A 20,742-nucleotide genomic window follows, 5' to 3' on the forward strand; every position below is an offset into this window, starting at 1 on the left:
AGGTGAATTGGGGTAAACATGAGCCAGGAGGAATTCATATTCATAACCAATTCAATCAGAGGAAAACATAAAGAAATAGCAGAAATTGAGCATAGAGAGTATTTAAACTAATTCTAGGCTATTCTTTCTTTCTGCTATTTAGATAGTGGTAAACAATAAACAGAGGTAAGATGCACTTATTGCTTCAGGCTGCAGCACAAGAATTCCATCTTCATATCTCCAAAAACATCCATTTACAACAGTCAGTTTGCTCTCCAAGCTTTCAGCAATCTTTGATTATAGAAAAAACTCAGGTATACAACGCGAGTCTCTGGTGAAAATTCTCAATCATCCAACCCTTGAAACAATGTAGAGGGCGGTATATATAGGGCAAAACTATCTACAAAGTTCCTTTATTACATCTTGACCTAATCAGGTCTGAAAGAAAAATGATTACTTAACCTAATACTATCCAGAAATAAATGCAAAAAATATCTCGGGCTGCGCTCAGGGTCGCCGTATCAAAACAGATTAAATGATGTTGTCCTTCGTGGCTTTCTGAAGTGTTTTCTGAAATAAATGTGTATGGTTTTCTGCATCTCTACTGTTTGTCTGCATTTAAAGCTTTAACTGTGATTTGAGGGCAAGGATGGGCTTACGCCTCCTGATTTGACTTTCTGTGGGGGCTCATCGATGTTCAGGTGCTTGGAGCCCCTAAAAAATCTTGACTGATACTCTTTGGCAATAAATTGATGCTATTCTGACGTGCTGTGTGTTAAATCATCATTTATTGGCCGCTGTTCGGCCTCTGTTTTCTTCAAAACTGTTTTCTGGTCCTTCCGGCAAGCTTCGCGAAGAAAAATGGGTCATTCGGCGCCTTTCGGGCTTGCTGGGGGCCGCAGAATAAAAAGATTCCCTAAAGATTCCCCATTCAGGCCCAAAAAATCTAGCGATGAGCGATTTGCGCAAATCGCTCATCAAAAACTGCCTCAGAATCTGATTCCGGGGCTCCGAAGTGCGATTTTTTGCCCTTCGCGCCAAAAAGTGCTGATGACGTCAGCATGACGTGACGTTGTACAGCGGGTGACGTCAGCATGATGATGTGGCGAGATGAAGTCAGCATGATGTCATCATGTACAGACGGTGACGTGGCATGACACGTGGCAAGGGGCCACGCAGGCAGATGACTCGACATTGGACTGGGCAGAGGGGGGTGACGTAAGCGGTGACTGTGCAGGGGGGTGACGTAAGCAGTGACATCACCAGGCAAGAGGCGGTAAGTGGTTTTGTGGCACACCACCTTTGGGGGGGGAGCGGTTTTGTCAGAGGGGGCTGCGCCATAGCCCAGGAGCTGACGCGTGGTAGGAGGTACGGCGAGAATACCGCCCATCTCTCGGATGCTAACCTTCGGGCTATTCGGAGATGGGACGGCCCGCCAACCGTCGATCTGGGCGCAGGACGATCGGACAGCTGGCGGTGAATGTGAAGCAGTGGGAAGTTAGGGCGGGGAATATTCAAGGAATATTCCAAATTTAGTATGCGCGCGGTGGGTTTAAAACTTAGGTTTATGTGGGTTATGGGTGTTATATGGGTTTAATACGCGGGGTTAATGTATTTATGCAAAAACTTTGGGTTAGGGGCGGAAAAGGGGGTTTTTGAGGGTTTAGGGCTAGGGGAGAGGTTATTAATCTGGCCAGGTGTCAGATTAATCCCTTTTAAGACACGGATGGGCTAAAAACAACCCCGGATGGACCGTTTTTTCCCGAACTTATAAAAATATGGCTATATTTCCAGGGAGGGGATATTCACATAGGGGAATTTTATATACAAAGTTTTAATAGGGAAAGGGGAAAACTGATAGGGAGTTATATAATACTGTTAGTGGTTAATATGAAGGTGACCAGCAAGTGCTAAGGTCAGGGATCTTAGGCTAAATTTGGGGAAAGGAACTTGTAGAGAACTGAGATCCTTGAGTGAAGCAGATCTTCACCAAGGCAACTGATATGGATGATGATGAATCTAAGAGGAATCAAGCAGATCTTGACCTCTTTGGGAAGTTAGTAAGGGACTTGGGGAATTAGAAGAAGGGGAAGTTAGTTATGTTCACCTTTGAGCTCCTTTGCCTGAAAACTGCCTGCACTGTGATCTGTAAAGATAAAGCACTTTGTAACACAAAATTGATCATAAATTATCATGCTGCAACCACAGCTACCTACCCAGCCTATTCACCTAACATTTTTTCCTTCTTCTTTGGGTGGGTGCACTTAGACTTGTAGACCCAGATTTACAATTTTCTTTTGAATTCTTCCTATCTAGATCTACACTTATTTCTGCCAGGGCCCAAATTAAACAGTTGGGTGCCTTTGATTCTCTACCTATCTACAAATCTGCCAAGATTAAACTGTTTGGACAGATATCATTCTCTATATTCTAAAATAGGAAATTGAAACCTAGGGAGACCAAGATTAAACTGTTTGGACCTCCCTTAAATGAAAACTCTCCAAAACTGGAACAACTCATCAAAATTTGGAATCAGCAGTGGCATTTGGACTAGCACACTTCATGGCTTTCTTCTTTGGTCTCTTCTGGAAATATGGAACACTGCAGCTTGCAAAGTATGACATATTTGGTATGTAAAAATGTCGATCATGAAAAATGATACCCTGTTGCAACAGGAGGTTAACATAATGTAAGTTCGACCATCGGTTGAATCCAACCTAGTAATGGTTTAACGAGCCCTAGGGAGGAGAAGCTCGAGTCTCATCATGGTGACGAGTCCAATGTCGTCAGGGTTTAACGAGTCCGACATAGGTAAAACTCGGAGTCTTTTTCATGTCTAGAGAGTTTGAAAAAGACACGGAAAAGAAAAATCTAGGGGGGTCCTTTTTCGTAGATTTGTGTCTCTCAAGCCCGAAAAAGTATAAAACGATACTCGAAAGAACCACTTGACCATTGCAACCAAGGATTACTTTTCGTGATTAGTGACCTCGACCCGAAAAAAGTAGAAAAGTGATTGACGTTATGTCATTTCATAACCAGTAACGAGCTTGAAACAACAAAAGCCCGACAATATTTTCACATTTATACGGTAAGAAAAGAGCTTAAAGTAGACCGCCTCTTATTCTATTTAATGAGTTAAAAGGGAAAATTAGGTAATCTTTTCGTCTTTAAATGGTCGGAAAAGAGCTGAAAGCAGATCTCCATTTTATTCTCTTTAATGAGTCAAAAAGAGAAAAATACTCAACAATCTTTTCATCTTTAAACGGTCGAAAAAGACCTGAAAGCAGATCTTCATTTTATTCTCTTTAACGAGTCAAAAAGGGAAAAATACTCGGCAATCTTTTCATCTTTTACGAGTTAGAAAAGGGCTTAAAGGTGACTCATCCTAGAGGAACGAGTGGTATAAAGGGTAGCAACTGGTTCCGACAATGGTGGAACTGCTCAAAACATGTAATGGTCAAGAGGTTGGCTAATAAAACCACTCATCGTTGTGGTTCCTCAGGAAAGGAAAAACAACCAAGTGAAAGCATATGATCGGCCAAAGATATGGTGGCAATGGAATGAAACAACCAAGGCTCATCTAGCATAATTTAGCGGATAAAAACAGCAATCACGAGATGTAAATCACGTATGGGTTCATTTTTACACAAGCTTGAACCATGGAGAACTCTGCTTGGATTCGGTTTCATGTTTACACAAGCATGAAACGAAAAACTATGCTTGTTATGAGTTCGCATGCCCCCAGCATAATGAGGCAAATCGAGGTACATGCCCCCAAGATTCATTGCATTCAACAAGGTGGATGGAATGAAGGTTCACTTTTGAGATATTGGAAAGACTCGACTTGGATTTTACGAGATCTTAAACAAAGACTCGATGCGAAAAGGGAGTTGTTTCATTTTTTAATGAGGTTGACACAGTAAAAGAACTATCCTCATAACCCTTGTTTTATTTTTTAATGACCTTGACACAAGATCATGAACTATACTCGAGACTCCTTGTTTCATTCTTTAACGAGGTTGACACAGGAACAAACTATCCTTGGACACCTTATTTTGTTTTTTAACGAGGTCGACACAAGATTAGAACTATCCTCGGGAGTCTTTGTTTCATTTTTTAACGAGCTTGACACAAGACAAGGAACTATGCTCCAGGATCCTTGTTTCATTTTTTAACAAGGTTGACACAAGATCAAACTATCCTCATGACACTCAGTTTCATTGGCCATATGAGAGCATGGCTCCCAAGAGGTCTTCGCGGGATGGAAGGGATGCACTCTAGGAGGAATACATGTCATGAGGCACTAATGACAGATCGGGTTCGAATGCCCCGAGTACATGATGTACGATACCATCTGCATGATCGTTAGCAGAGGCGGAGATGGAATGGGTAGCCACATAATTGACCTGTGGCAAAGAAGGTACTTCTTGTGAGCAAGAACTGAGAGGGGATGACGACTGCATAGGAGGCACCGGGGGACTAAAGAATAATAATTGATCGATGGTCACCATTCTTCCATCGTGTGGAAAACAAACCACGCAGAAAAGTGAAGAAAGAAGAGCTCCCATGGCATAAACATAGTCACATCCAAGGAGAAGACTGAAATCTAAAACAACTTGGACAACCATGATGTCTATATAGATGGTTTTGCCCCTCAAAGTAATAGGAAACTTTGGGAGGATCCCTAAAGGTTGACTAGTTCCTTCATCAAATGCCAACAGATTCTGTGTTACTGGCACAAGATGTGGGGAGCCCAAAGCTTGCCAAGTAGTGGAAGGCATAAGACTGACAGACGCACCCTCATCAAAGACAGTGCCAGGTACTACCTTGTTATAGGCATGTACTGTAATCTGAAAAGGCACATAGGATGGAAGGCAGAAAGCAGTCAAGTGACTCCAGTTGAAGGAAACGACTGAACTACTTGGTGGGGGTATCATATGATTGCCCCCATGCTCTACAGGAACAGAAGAAGGATGCTCTTGATCAGCAGGGATAGGAGTGTTGTTCTGGGACTCTGGAGAATCTGATGAGATGAGGAGAACATGAACATGATGCTCTTTCGAAACAGAGTGATCAATAGGTGGTGAACCCAAGTCAACACTCTCTTCGGCCAATGGTTGGTCTGCAACAGGCTTAGCACAGCCAGGTTTGGAAAGAGGAGGACAGACAAGAGAAGAATCTAAGTCAACCTCTTGGTCAATGGGGAGAGGGTCTGAAGAGAACCTTTGATAACCAATGGAAAGTTGGGGTGAAGAAGCTGTAAGACTTTCCAAAACGGCAGAAGCTTTATCCATGAGTGGACAAATGTGAAGGGGATGGTTTCCTTCACATAGCCTATAGGGAATCGAATATTCCCTTTCTTCTTACCATTTCCAATTGATAGGGTGGCATCGTCATGAGCTTCAAAGGACAATGAGGGATGAGTTGGATCATGAGACCATACTTCTAAGATCCTAGGAATGCCAAGACAATCACGAAGAAGATGGTTGCCTTTGCACAATTTACAAGGAAACTTAACCTTCCGCGAAGGAGCAAAAGGTGGTCCGACCTGAGATGTACTCGAAGCAGTAGCTAAACAGGTGGCCTCACATTTATCAGATTTATTCTTCTTCTTCATCTTCTGCTTCTTCTTCTTAGTCTCCTGGTTACTAGATGTGAAACTTTCACCAGGCGAAGGAGGAGATGAAGGTGAAGAAACAGGGGAAGAAGGTGTAGCCTCAACCTTGGAATCAACATGTCGTGGTTCAGACGAAGGAGACGGTGGAATAGGAGTCATGACGCTAGGGACCACCGAGGTTGAAAACAGCCATACAGGCAAATCAATGGTTAACCCAGGCAAAGACAATGTTGCCATATACGGAGCACCGATATTTCTAAAAGAAGGAAATGGACTAGGATTCCCATCTAGGGAAAGACCTTGGCCGGTAAACTTAGGGAATGTTGCCATCAGGAAAAAGCCTGAAAACACTCGAACTGTAATGAAGAACTCTAACTGTTACCAGGAATATTTTGTGGGAAAATAAATTTTATGACACAGGAACAAAACTTGACCTTTTCATGTTTCAAGAGTCGAGAAAAGGATGAAAAGGTGACTCTATCTCTTTCGAGGTTTAATGAGCCTGAAAGGACAAGTGCTCAGATGGACCTTTCTTTTAAGGAGTCTGAAAAGGAACGAAAGTGACTACCTTGGAGGAACTAGCCAAAAGGTTTATGAGACAACCCGCAAAACTGCATATACACCTTAGCAGTCATATGAAAACCAAGGACTTTCCGTACGGTAGTCAATCTTCCCGAATGTTTTTTTCGATGCGTTACAGTTTGCAAGGTGGTAGACATGGCTTCCTAAGGATAAAGGATGATAACCTAGTGGGGTATCCCAACATATACTAGATGGTACTAGGAGCACAATTCCATGCTAGACCACTATTGAGTCACAGAAGGAGGAATCACCCAACTTTGAGTGAAAAAAAAAGTGACTAGGTTTAACGATGCTAGAGCATGTCTCTAGCCTAGACCTCTAAATAGTTTGCATTATGTTCCAATGCATTGTTAGGTTTATTAGGTTCATTTTAGAGTTGATCTTGAATTATGTTTCAGTTTTCAGGCCTTACCGTATATATATAACAAATCCTAGGATGCAACTAGAATGAGCAAAAATATCCTTTTTCTTCAATGAAAACCTACCTAAGGGAGGGTAGAGAGATCATTCCCAAACTAAGAAAACCAAGACAACAAAGGCAGTCACTCAATGCATATAGACATCAATTCCTAAAGTGCACAGATACTACTAATGAGAGATCTTATCATTTGCTTTCCAATATGCAAACTTGAAATGCAAATTCACTTTCACTTTCGTATACTAAATGGATGCAATCCTTTTGATTTTGATGTCTTTAAATCTAGAAGAAACAAATAAGCAACAAGCAAGTGTGGAAAAAACCGGTTGATCCAAACAATTGTGATCTATGTTTGGTAGTGAAAAGAAATCAAATCAATGCCAAAGATTGGTTCAATAATAGTCACTAAACAATCAACCAAAAACAAGCAAAGGGGAAGGCTCAATCAAACCAACAAAAAGCTGCAAACGAACCTTGAGCAAACAAGCAACCAAGCCAATTGATTCAAGGAACTTGAAATAATGAACTAGGTCACACAGGCAAAAAAGCAAGATTCATTCAACAAAGCTCACAAAAGAGTGCCTTAACCATAAATAGTGATAAACAAGCTACTAAGCAGGCAAGAAAAGCAAGGGACCAACAGGACTGATGGACTCAGGAGGCAGAATTGAGAAAATGAATTCTACAACAATCAGCGCGGGTAATACACAAACAACTAGCGCTGATAAAGAACTAGCTGCAACAACAAAGTGATGTTAGCACGAAAGTACACAACTTTTCCGCGATGGTCGGATTTTCAGAACTGTCATGACTGTGAGACGTAATTACGCGATGCATAGGATATTACAAAAGGGTGAGCGTGATGACAATGCGACTGTTATATTTAATTCCATGATGATGTTCAAAACAATGGCAAGCAAACAAAAACTCCCAAATCAAAAAAAGTCAATCCTTCAATCAAATAGGGGTACTTCCCAGGTCAAGCTAGGAAACTCAAAAGACCGATAACTAATCCCCAAACTTCGAAAGAGACCAAATCAAAAATCAAGACAAGAGCAAACAAGAAAATAACAAAGGCCAAACTCCCCAGCGGAGTCGCCAATTTGTGATGTAGGAAAGTGTTCCCTCTAATGACATAGGCAACCCCTCTAGCCCTAGAGTGAGTCTAATCACAAACAAGGACAGATCAACAATAGATTTCCTTAAACAGTCATAGTTGGAGGCCTACCTCAACTGGTGGTCGATGGAGTTCCATTGCGCTACTCCAGCTTCTGCTTCCTTAACGAGTGATCAGCCTAAAACAATGCAAAGGAAATACAACAAAGCATGTAATCAAAAAACAACAATGATCTATTTATTCACAAAGTCAAGAAGTCATAAGCTATCAAGTAAATTACATACAAGACATAGGAAAACATCATTGATTGTATTAATAATGAAATAAGAGTAAGCTTACAACCAAAGTCTTGATGTCACAAGCCTTCTCAGAGGGATCCAACCAGCATGTTCCTCAAGCATTCACTCTTTGAAGATGGATCTCCCAACATACAAGTCTCTCTCACTCATACGTTTTACACAAAATTAAGGGAACTTCACAACCTTCCACAAGCTATCAACAATCCCACACTTGTCGCACTCACACCAGCTATCTAACAAACTCACAAACACTAACAACACTACTCAGATAGCCAACTATCAGAAACTAGCAATGCATAACAATGGTGAGAGTTTAAATACAAGAAGGAGTCTCCATGAAAGGTGGAAGAGTGAGCTTATCTCCAAGGAAGGTAGCACAAATGACGGAACAGCCACACCAAAGGAGGAAAGGTGACACAAACTATGCCAACAACTAGATCTGGAGTCATCCAGAAGGCCAACTGTTGGAACAAATTCGCCCAATCTGGATCATCGGGGGGGCATAATTAAGCTATAGCACTGACATCGCTAGTGAGTAATGTAGCTAGTCAGATCATCGCTAAAGATTATAAGTAACCTTGTGCTAGGACACGCAATCGGACCATCGCGAGAATCAGACGTACTTCCACGCTAGAAGCACATCTGGACTGTTTATGAGTGCCCTTCAGCGCGTATATTAAATCCACAGTCGTGATGAGGTAGATAACCTAGGAAAAGTGGTTCATTTGGCAACATCAGAGAGCATTTGTTCAATATGAGCATGTTTGACTTGGATACACGACACAGTAGAAGGACTTGAGTGAAGGCAGTGACAAATTACTGTGTAACACCATGGCTTATCAATATCACATGCCCAAAAAACATAACTTATTTCAAAATCAAAATATTTTATAAGAATATGGCAGGATTCTTAATCATGGATATTCACCCCCACTTTGTCATTGATATTATGAACTTTTGAATAGGCTTTGTTACAATAGCATGGGCTAATACCATGGCTTATCAATACCATATGCCAAAAAATCATATGTTATTTCACAATCTGAATATTTTATAACAACATGACAAGATTCTTAACCATGGATATTCACCCCCACTTTACCATGGATAGTATTAACTTGTAAATAGGCTTTGTTACAATACCATGGGCCAATACCATGCCTTATCAATACCACATGCCCAAAAACCATAACTTATTTCACAATAAAAGTATTTTAATTTTATTTAATTTTATAACATTTTTTATTTGAAGCTAATAGGAAAAGGGTTGTAATTAGTTTTGAGATATATATAAACTCTCCATACTCACAACTACTAAAATTAATCCCATATAAATTAAAATAAGGTTTTAATAAAATAAAAAATGAGAATACTTTTGTATTTAAATATGTGAAATTTATATAATACAAATATTAGTAATAACTAACATATATCTATCTTAACTAAGGATCCAAGTGATGATAGCAAGAAAAGTGAAGGGAAGAGAGGGGGAGGGAGATAGTGACAAAGATGGAGGGTGGAGAGAGAGAAAGAGATAGTGAGAGAGTGATGGGGGCAAATGGAGAGAAGGAGGTAGTTAGGAAGAGAGAGAGGGGAGAGAGAAGAAGAGAGTGGGGGAGAGAGATATGGAGTTGGAGGAGGAGAGAGAGGGAGGAAAGAACTAAGGCATGGGAAGATAAAGGTGGAGAAAGAGTTGGAGTGACAAGGGATAGATGGATAGAGAGAGAGGGAGAGAAGAGAGGAGGGAAGAGAGAGAATAGGTGGGGATAAAGATAGGGAGAGAAGGGAAAGAGAGAGAGATGGAGGCACAGAGATGGAGGGGAGAGAGAGAGAGAGAGTGATGGGGGGAACAGAGGGAGGTGAGAGAGAAAGGGAGAGAGAGGACTAAGAGAGAGGAGAGAGATGAAGGTTGAGAGGGAGAGAGAGGGAAGAAAGAAGAAATACATAGAGGGAGAAAGGTAGAGAGGGGGAGGGAGTGACAAGGGAGCGATGGAGAGAGGAGAGAGAGAGGGAAGAGAGAGAGGGAGAGAGGAAGAGGGAGGGAGAGAGAGATAGATATGGAGAGAGAGTGTGCATGTTTGGGGGTGAGATAGAGAGAGGGAATAAGAAAGAGACACATAGATACAAATATAGATATTATATAGTATTATATAACCAACCTAGATCCATGTTAACCTGGATCTATCAAGCGCCAAAAAAGAGGTTTGCACATTAAGAGATTGGATCCCTCTTAGCGCTTGATAGATTCTGGGTTAAGATGGATCTATGTTGGCTTAATAAGTTTGTAGTTGTATTTGATAAACTAACACTTTTTTTTTTATGGTTTTGTTTGAAAATAATTTTTCCATATTTGGTGTATTTATCATAATAATAATAATCTAATAATAATTTAATTTTAATCTTACATTTTTTATGCAATGATTTTGTTGTTAGTTTATAGAGATAGACATGTTATACTTTTTGGAATTTGGAAAGGAAACACATGCTCTTGAGTTGGTTGTATTGAAAACATTTAAGTGTAAGAAAGAAACATGGCCTCTTAACTTGGTTGTATTAAAAACGTAAGTGTTCTTGTATACTAGGTGGGTGCAAACAAGAGAGAGTATATGGTAAGTGGATTAAATAGTTAAAAACAAATTCTAGTTTAAGGATAAAGTTACAAAAATCTAACAAATACACTAGGGTTAAGATATTACTATTTTGGGACATCTAAAGTTGAAGGTACATTTAATGGAGGTGTAGTCTAAGCCCTTGGGTGTAGGGCACATATTATGGGTATCTTGGACTTTTGGTGTGTGTTAGTGGTGTCAACTAGTGGTGGAGAGTCCAACCAATGAGTAGGCAAAGTTTTACTTTTACAAGGTTGGCATCAATCAAGTATTCTCCCTCTCTACCCAACTCTAAGATGAGGAGTGTGCATAATGGACTTATTATTATAACAAATTGAAAATATTTGATTATATTTAAGTTCAAGGGCTTGAAGTGGCTGCCTCAACCTACAAATCTTTAAAGGAACTATGTGTTTTTCAATTAAACCCATGTGGTCAAGGAGCTGCAAAAGAGGAAGGCCTTATGGCTATTTCTAAGGGGTTGTAATGACCCTCATCTTGTGGTGAATATGTAGATATGATGCTAATGGTCCTGATCTTAGTACATTCACATATATATTGTAAATATTTTCCTATCACCTTGCATTGTGTAAATATGATAAATATTTTGTGGTTACCCTGGTGTACATGTTGAAGTTCCACTTGCATGATTATGGGAAACACTTCTCAGTTATCCTTGTGTACATGGGGAAGATCTTAATTACAATATGCCCACAAATATAATAGTGAATAGTGTCTAACTGAATCAAAACCCTAACCATCGACCCAATCTCCATTGATGAGGCTTCAACCAATGGTCCTTCCTTAAGGTAACCACTCATAATTATTGATGGCACATTTTTCTAACTCAATGAACCTTGTATTAGATTTTAGAGATCTGTGGTTTGTGCTTCTTGAATTTTCGACCGGAGAATCCACAGTAGTAGAATTTTTACACCAACGTTTCAAATCCCAAATGGGATCCATCATCAGGGTAAAGAGAAAGATGATGAGAAAGATGAAAAAGAAGAGCCAGATGGAGGATAAATACTTATGAGGGACGAATATTAAAGGAGCAGCACAGGTCGGCCAGAGAAATTTTTTTATTGAAACCTAATATTAATTTTAAAAATAAAATCATTTATTTAATTTTTAATTTTTATTTTTATTTTTAATTTTTAAAATTAATACTAACACTTATTTAATAACCCTAAAAAACCAAAAACATTACACTAACATCTAAATTAATATTTATATTTATTTTTAAAAAACTAATATATAAAAATATAATATTAATACAATATATAACCTAAAATCTTTGATAATAATATCTAAAACTCATATATATATATTAAAATTAACATCATAAATCATAAAATATGTCAGCGCCATGCTCTTTCAGTCTTGTCTGGAGGGAGCGACCGGTTTCACCTATGTAGCATTTCCCACATGAACAGTCTATTTTATAGACTCCTTTAAGCTGCTGTTTGTCAATATCATCCTTAACAGATTTTAAACTTTGTCTGATGGTGCCAGGAGCTGAGAATTGAGTTAGAATGTTTTTCTTTCTTAGGATCTTGGCCATTTTGTCTGTGACCCCATGGATATAAGGTAGAAAAACCTTACCACCATGAGGTTGATCATCCTCTTTGGGTTTGGGAGATGACAACCTCTTTTCAGCTTTCTTTATGGCTTTTTTAATCTCATGATCCTTGTAGCCTAAATTTTTGAAAGTTGAAACTAAATGCCTCTTCTCTTCATTTATATGTTCTGGGTCATAAATTCGGAGGGCTCTAATGGCAAGAGTGTTCAGAACGCCAAGCTTTTGGGCTGGGTGATGGTGGGAATCCGCATGAAGGTAGCTTTCTGTGTGAGTGGATTTCCTGAAAACCTTATGGCCCAAAGAGCCATCCTCTTTTCTGATGATAAGAATGTCTAAGAAAGGGATGCTCCTATTCTCTTCAAGCTCCATAGTGAATTTTATATCAGGGGAAATGGAGTTAAGGTGATTGAAAAAGTCATATTTTATGATTTATGATGTTAATTTTAATATATATATATGAGTTTTAGATATTATTATCAAAGATTTTAGGTTATATATTGTATTAATATTATATTTTTATATATTAGTTTTTTAAAAATAAATATAAATATTAATTTAGATGTTAGTGTAATGTTTTTGGTTTTTTAGGGTTATTAAATAAGTGTTAGTATTAATTTTAAAAATTAAAAATAAAAATAAAAATTAAAAATTAAATAAATGATTTTATTTTTAAAATTAATATTAGGTTTCAATAAAAAAATTTCTCTGGCCGACCTGTGCTGCTCCTTTAATATTCGTCCCTCATAAGTATTTATCCTCCATCTGGCTCTTCTTTTTCATCTTTCTCATCATCTTTCTCTTTACCCTGATGATGGATCCCATTTGGGATTTGAAACGTTGGTGTAAAAATTCTACTACTGTGGATTCTCCGGTCGAAAATTCAAGAACCTTGTATTAACTAGGGGGAGTTATATGGAACCTCAATGACTTCAAGTTGAGGGTAATAACCAAATTTCAACATATACCATAATAACCTATACATATGTCTTTATACCATGGGCATGATGCAAGTATAAGGAACTCTGTTAATGAGGGGGTTAAAGAGCATATTGCTCGACTCATATAGTTGAATGAGAAAAAATAATTCGACCCAAGACCTAAGAAGAGACTCACAGATAGTCACAGACATAATATTTATAGGCCTTGATGTAGTCAATGAGAGTGGGGAGATATTTTGCAACCTATTATCACACATGAATGGATTTTTCTCCTCCCTCATACCTTTTCGATTCTAGAATAGACCTAGGAAGAGGGAAAATGACAAATGGGGAGAAAATGGGAGGCCAAATGGCAGGAAAGGGAAAATCCAGTTAGTTAAGCCCTAACTAACTATAAGGATGGAGTGAGAAGCAGAAAGAGAAGAGAAATTGGGATAAGGAGAATATGAAGCAAAAGAGCACAGTGAGAGGAGAGTAAGGGAGAAGGAACTGAGAGTGAACAAGATGAGGAGAGGGCAATCAAAGGCAAGGAAGTCACTGGGTAACTACTCGAAGGGTGTTGTTGCAAGGAGGGTGTCACACTTGGACATCGTGGGGTTTGCACCATGAAGATAACAAACTGAATTTTGATGTTAGAGGTAAGCCTCCATCATGTTGTTGAACTGTACATTTGACATTTACGGCATCAAACTACCACTTCTCTGCATCTAATTAACAATCGAGTTATCGGGTCTAGCGCAATGGGAAAATCACTACCATGAATCTCTTTAGAGAACTACAATTTCCCAAAGATCTTATAGTCATATATTTGTTGGTTAGTTTTACAATCCAAGATTCAATAACCTTACCGTCATGCTTGTGGCTTAGCCACCTTCCAAGTAATGTGATAAAAACACCTAGTAATATTTTCACGTTGAACACTATATAATAAACTTAACCTTAATATCTTAGTGAAGAAAAAGTAACTAGCTAGACTCTGGAAGGGTTTTTGGATTGACTGTTAGTGAAACTCATTGCAGTTAGGTGTGCCAATGTGTGCTAAGTTTTAGCGAGTGCTACGGAAACACAAGGGAGCACTAGGTCAAAATTCATGGAAATGAATGAACAAGAGTGTGTGACAGGGAGTTTCAATGAGTTCCAGGTTTGGTAAGAGGGGAGTGACATGTTATTCTAAGCATCTCTAATTCATTCTAACATTCCAGAGTGACATACAGCCAATATATGCTAGGTGCCAAGGTGTGCCAAAAAATGCTAGGAAGTGTTAGGGAGTGTTAGGGAAACACAAGGGAGAACTAGGTGAAAATAATGCATGCAAATGAATGATTAAGAGTTTGTGACAGGAAGTGTCATTGATTTTAGGGTGTGCTAAGGAGAGAGTGACAAGGTATGCTAGGAAGTGCTAAGGCATTCTAGAGGACAAGGAAAGATGACAATATGTGCTAGGTGCTAAGGTGTGCCAATGCATGCCAAGGAGAGTTATGGAGTGTCAGGGAAAAACAAGGGAGCACTAGTTTCAAATGCATGGAAATGAATGAATAAGAGTGCATGATAGGGATTGCCAATGAATTATAGGTGTGCTAAGGAGGGAGTGACAAGGTATGCTAGGTAGTTTTAAGGAATGCTAGAGTGTCAGGGTTACATGCCAAGATGTGACAAGTCTTAGGGTGTGCCAATGTGTGTCAGGGAGTGCCATGAGAACAAAAGGGAGAACTAGTTCAAATTGGATGGAAATGAATAGATAAGAGTGTGTGATAGGGAGTCTCAGCAAGTTCCAATTGTGTTAAGGAGGGAGTGACGAGGATATATGCTAGGCAGTGCCAAGGCATGCTAGAGTGTCAGGGCATGTTAGGGAGTGGTAGGGCCTGTTAGGGAGTGGCAAACTATGCCAAGGAATGTAGGGGATGATAATGTGTGCCATGTAGTTCCAATGGATTGTTATACGTGCCCGATGTTATGGCATGTGAAGATGTAAACTATGTTGCTTAGTTGTTTTATGGGCACAGTTGGATGTGAGCCTTGACTTGGTAACTTGTTAAGTGGGATGAGTTAAGATTGGACATGAGAAGCCTAAGATGATTTATAGTCCATTAGGGGAAAAAGGCATAGTCTAGTTGTAGTAAATGTAACTTGGTAAAGTTGTTGTAGTCAAGGCAGGACTTGGTTGGTTTCCTATGTCTAAAAGAAAATAAGGGTAGTTAGGAGGGCATGATAATGAAGGAGTGCCATGGCATGCCAAGGAATGAAAATGCATGATGACATATGTCAGATAGTGTCAATGCATGTCAAGGAATGTTTGGGAGTGTGATGGAATCACAAGGGAGAACTAGGTCAAAGTGCATGGAAATGAATGAATAAGAGATTATGCCACGGAGTGTCAGTGAATTCTAGGTGTCCCATGGACAAAGTGTGTTAGGAGAATTTCATATTAGGACTTGTAGGAGGAACGCCTACAATTGTGATAAGAGGATGGAGAAAGCAATTTGAGACAAAGGGAGACTTTGGTTTGGGCACAACACTATTTTTTCAATGACTTTGTTGGGTTCCCAGGTCACAAAAAAGTAAGGTTATCTATAAGGGCATGAAAACTAGGGAGTGCCAAGGTGTGCAGGGAATTTTAGGAAGTGCCAACACATGTTAGAAATTTCCATGGAATGTTAGGCATGTCAATACATTACAAGTGCTAAGGCATGCCAATGTGTGCTAGGTTCTAGAATGTGGTGCCAACACATGCTAGGGATTGCCAAGGAAACATAATGGAGGACTCGTTACAATTACATGTAAATGAATGAATGTGCATTTCTGATAGGGAGTGTTAACAAGTTATAGGTGTGGTAAGGAGGGGTGACAACGTATGATAAGCAGTGCCAATAGATGATAGAGTTCTAGGAAAGCCTACTAAGATGTGACAAGTGCCATGGTGTGCCAATGTGTGCCAAGGAGTGTTAGGGAAACACAAGGGAGTACTAGGTCATAATGCATGGAAATGAAGGAATAAGAGTGTGGCATGGAGTGTCATTGAGTTACAAGTGTGTTAAGGAGGAGTTACATGGCATGCTTGGAAATGATAAGGAATGCTAGAGTTCTAGGGTGACATGTGGCCAAGATGTGCCAACGCGTGCAAGGAAGTATTAGCTAGGAGTGCCAGGGAAACACAAGGGAGAACTATGTCAAAATGAATGGAAATGAACAAATAAGAGTTTGTGATTAGAAGTTTCAATGAGTTCCAGGTGTGCTACGGGAAAATTGACAAGGTATGCTAGGCAGTGTTAAGGCATGCTAGAGGCTAGGGAGACATGCCAAGATGTCATAGGTGCTAGGGTGTAACAACACGTGCCAAGGAGTGATAAGGAGTGCTAGGGAAATACAAGGGAGAACTAGGTAAAAATGCATGGAAATGAATGAATAAGAGTTTGTGACCAAGAGTGTCAATGATCTCTAGGTGTGCTAAGGAGAGAGTGACAAGGTATACTATGTAGTGCCAAGGAATGCTAGAGCGTTAAGGTGGTAGGCCAAAATGTGTCAGGTGCTAGGGTGAGCTAGGGAGTGTTAGGGAGTGTCAGGGAAACATAAGGAATCACTAGGTCAAAATTCATGGAAATGAATGAATAAGAGTGTGTGAGAGGGAGTTTCAATGATTTCTAGGTGTGTTAAGGAGGGAGTGACAAGGTTATATGCTAGGAAATGCTGAGGTATTCTAAACTACCAAGACATGTCAGGAAGTGCCACTGTGTGCTAGGGAGTGTCAAAGCATGCTAAGGAATGTAGGGGATGTTAACGCATGCCACATAGTGCCAAGGCATTCTAAGACATGTCAGGTGCTATGGCATGTCAAGATGTAAATTGTGTTTCTTAATTGTTTTAGACCAAGGTTGGATGTGATGAGCCTTTTCTTGGTAACTTGTTAAGTGTGATGAGTTGAGATTGTACATGAGTACCCTAAAATTAGTTACAAGTAGTTCTTAAGTGAACAAGACATATGTTGAACTTCCATGACACATGAGAATCCCGGTTTGGCCTTAGAATTTTTGATGCGAACACACTCAAGTGCCACAACACATCTACTATGTAGAATGAAATTTTCCATGAAAGAAAAAGTAATGGATTGAATGCATAGAGTTTAGATTTTACCACATCTTCATATGTTAATGCTTATTATTGTGATATACAATAGCCATTTATATGTCCACTGTAAGAATCCTCTGGAGATTTCTATCCAACAAAAACATCTCTATGGTAAAATGTGTACTGTCAGAGGTTGCTCCATCAAAAATAGCAACCAGAAGGGACCTTACTATGCACACAGATGAAGAATTAAGAAGATTGTTATCTGTGAGTGTTGATGTGGAGGTATGGGACAAAATTACACAGGTAGTGAACCTTTTTGTTCAACCAATCAATATCTAAAAAGGAAAATGTGTGATTATATATACATGTGTGATAGTATTTGGAGAAATGCCAACCTAACCCAAAAAATTGTTGACATTTTGCTGGAGCGGATCTATAATTGTTCCTAAAGTTAATAAACAGGTAAAATAGGACTGAATTTTCAATACAAAATATAAATTGATAGGAATAGGGCCAAATTTTGAAAGTGTAAAAATTGGTATGGTTTAAAGGGGCCGATCCATTTGAAAAGTATTAAATGTGGTAATGAAGGTTGGGCCTCGTTCTAGAACCCATTTGGGCATCCATCTTAGGAATTGGTGTAGGATGAAACAATTCAAAATAATTTTTGTAGTAGTGATGTCAACACAGGTTGGAGTTGGCCTGTCAAAGCTCATTGGTTTACTTTAGAGCTTCTCTAGGGTGATGCCTTAGATGCATTGGAGTACGAGGGCATGATTTGATATTTAGTTTGCATTGAAGAATCTTTGGAGGTTAGATACTGCAGAAAAACCCCTTGTTATGAACAGGGAAGCACATGCCACTAAAGAAAGTAACAAAAAGTACACAGATTTGAAACTAAAATCACATCACTATTTATTACTCTTTGAAACAGGAAATAACTAAAAATTCCAAACTCTACTATTCACTTTTCCTTTAGTCTAGAAGGTACAATGAATCTGGAAACATGTAAAACAATGTCTCAACTTTCTTAACTCCTAATCTTAATGCACCTTCCTTGCATGGATAGACAAGACAATTAAAGTCCACCTCTACTGAGTATGACATGAGATATGTAAACATGCTTCCTTAGCTAAGGCTGAGAATTAATAACTAGCGAAGTTCTCCTTTTAATTGTGCATGCAAAAACTAAATAAAGCAAAGATTTTCGCTACTCCATGTGCTAGAAACAAATCCACTGCCTAAGGTAAGTGCTTTGCCCAGAACAAGATATTAAGGACTCGAAAACTTTTTTGCTTCCTTCAAGAGAGGTGTATGCCAAACAAAACTAATCTATCTTGCACTATCCTCCAAATTCATTCACCTTTAACAAAAATCTTGTGCCCAAAAAAGACAAGAAACCAATATCCAACAGAATTCATTGACCAGCCAGAGATCCTTATGCCCAAATAGAGAGATAATAAGGGAATTTCAACTAGGGTGGAATCTTTCACCACCAAAATTGAGAAGAGATAGAAGGGGTAAAAAACTATCAGACCTAATGCTCAAGAACAAATGAATTAATCCACACTTGGTGATCCAAAATGAATTCAATCCTTCTTTATTTATAGAGTTTCCATACGTGTTTCATATTCTTAAGTGATTGAGTAAACCTACTCCAAACCCCAAATTTGGGTTTTTAAGCCCAGTTTCCCAAAAAATTTCCCAACAATGGGTATTTTGGGGGTTTTTCCCCTTTGTGGAGGACTATAGCCTATAGGGATGGATATGATATTATGTCCCATTCGTCCTCAATTTCTAGAGGATGTTACATGGCACCTAATAAAGGAAACACTGCTTTAGTTTAGGAGGTAATAACTAAATGCTTATTTCTTTCCACACAAGACATACATCTTGCAAAAATGATCATGGGGTAAAAATACTACAAAATGCCTAAATCTTACTAGCATTGTCATAGTCCAGGAATAAAAACCCTTTTAGGTGAAACAAGGTCAGTACCACATACTACAAGCACAAATGACAAATTCAAAAACAATATACTTATTCAATTAAAGAATGACAAATCCTATTAGCACACTTTAAATTGAATAGCTCTTTATTTGTAGTGTCAATCAAAATTTCTGAGGTTGGATCATAATTAAGTACTCAATGTTGTTTTGGGTCCAATTTGGGGAAAAGGAGGAGCTCTTGGTGACAATGGGATGATCAGACTTTTCAAAAGGGAGCTCTACTATACTTTTCAACATACAAGCCATTCATTCTAATGGAGGAGATTTAAAGAAGCCTTTAATAAATACCTTTCCAAGATCAATTTGGAGGAAAATCCATTTTCAAATATTAAACATAGTTCTAGATTCAAACAAGAGTAGTCATTTTTCAGAACAATTATTAATTCCCAAGAAATTAGAGCCAAGCTAACATGTTGACCATTTATTCTGCTACTGGACAAGGAAACATTTATGAAAAGTCCTTGGCCCTTTGATCCAGTATTTGATGTAAATCTCTTGATTAGAAATGTAATATGAGATGTAGTTTATATTAAGAAAAAAGGAAAAGTAGAGGACCAGTTAATAATTATCTCTAAAAAACTCTCAATAGAATCCTAAGATATTTGAATTGGAAAAGGATAACTCCATGGTTATTTTTTGCTTTAGAAACTTTGCTAATTTCCATGATTGAAGCATGTATTCATGCCCTGAAAGAAGCTCACAAATGCTTTTGATATTGGTTGAAGCAAAGAAAATGTGCAAAGTTACACTCACATAGAGGTATGGAAAAAATGTATGTGGAGCTTGTTGTCCCAAACTCCACACAAAGAATGGACAAAAGGTGAAAAAGCCAATTCAAAAGGTATGTGTAGATTTTTTCATGCATAGGTAGGTGTTAACTCCACACTCTACAACAAAGGCTTTGCGGTGCAAGTGACACAAAGGTTTGCATGCAGAACTTTGGATTAAAAGGAGTGGAGCTTGATGCTACAAGTCCACTATTACCCCACTTTCTGTATGAGTTACAGGAGATAAAAATAATGAGATGCGGGAGATACAGAGTAGATACTATTATTATTCAAATTTAATAAAAAAATATTACTATGTCTTCCTTGACATAAAACAAACATCTTCCATAAAATATTTTATCCATGAACCTGATTTAAAATGAATCTCTTCCATTGGCATGCCCAACTACAAATATAAACGATGTCGATGGGCCAATTTCAGTTTAGAAAATTCACAATTAGTTTCAATTGTAAGATCTTCTATTTTTAATTCAGATTTTAGTTACAAGCAGTGAAATAGGACTCACCGATCAATCACGATTAATCACGAGCCAAAATCTGCTTGCCCTCCAAATGATATGATCCAAATATTTGCGATTCAAACTCATGTTTACCATGTTTAACTCATGGTCAACATAAGTTTGACTTTTAATTTTCCGATTAAAGCAGATTCCTGCGATTCATTCTAATTTATTCGATTTTTGGCCTTGACTCGATGAGCACGAGTTTTTCAAGTTTAGGTATGCTGCATTGCTAAAAA

This window comes from Pinus tabuliformis, chromosome 6 (genome assembly GCF_031772625.1).
Source record: "Pinus tabuliformis cultivar Carrire ecotype Pingquan chromosome 6, CPIR1, whole genome shotgun sequence".
Taxonomy (NCBI): Eukaryota; Viridiplantae; Streptophyta; class Pinopsida; order Pinales; family Pinaceae; genus Pinus; species Pinus tabuliformis.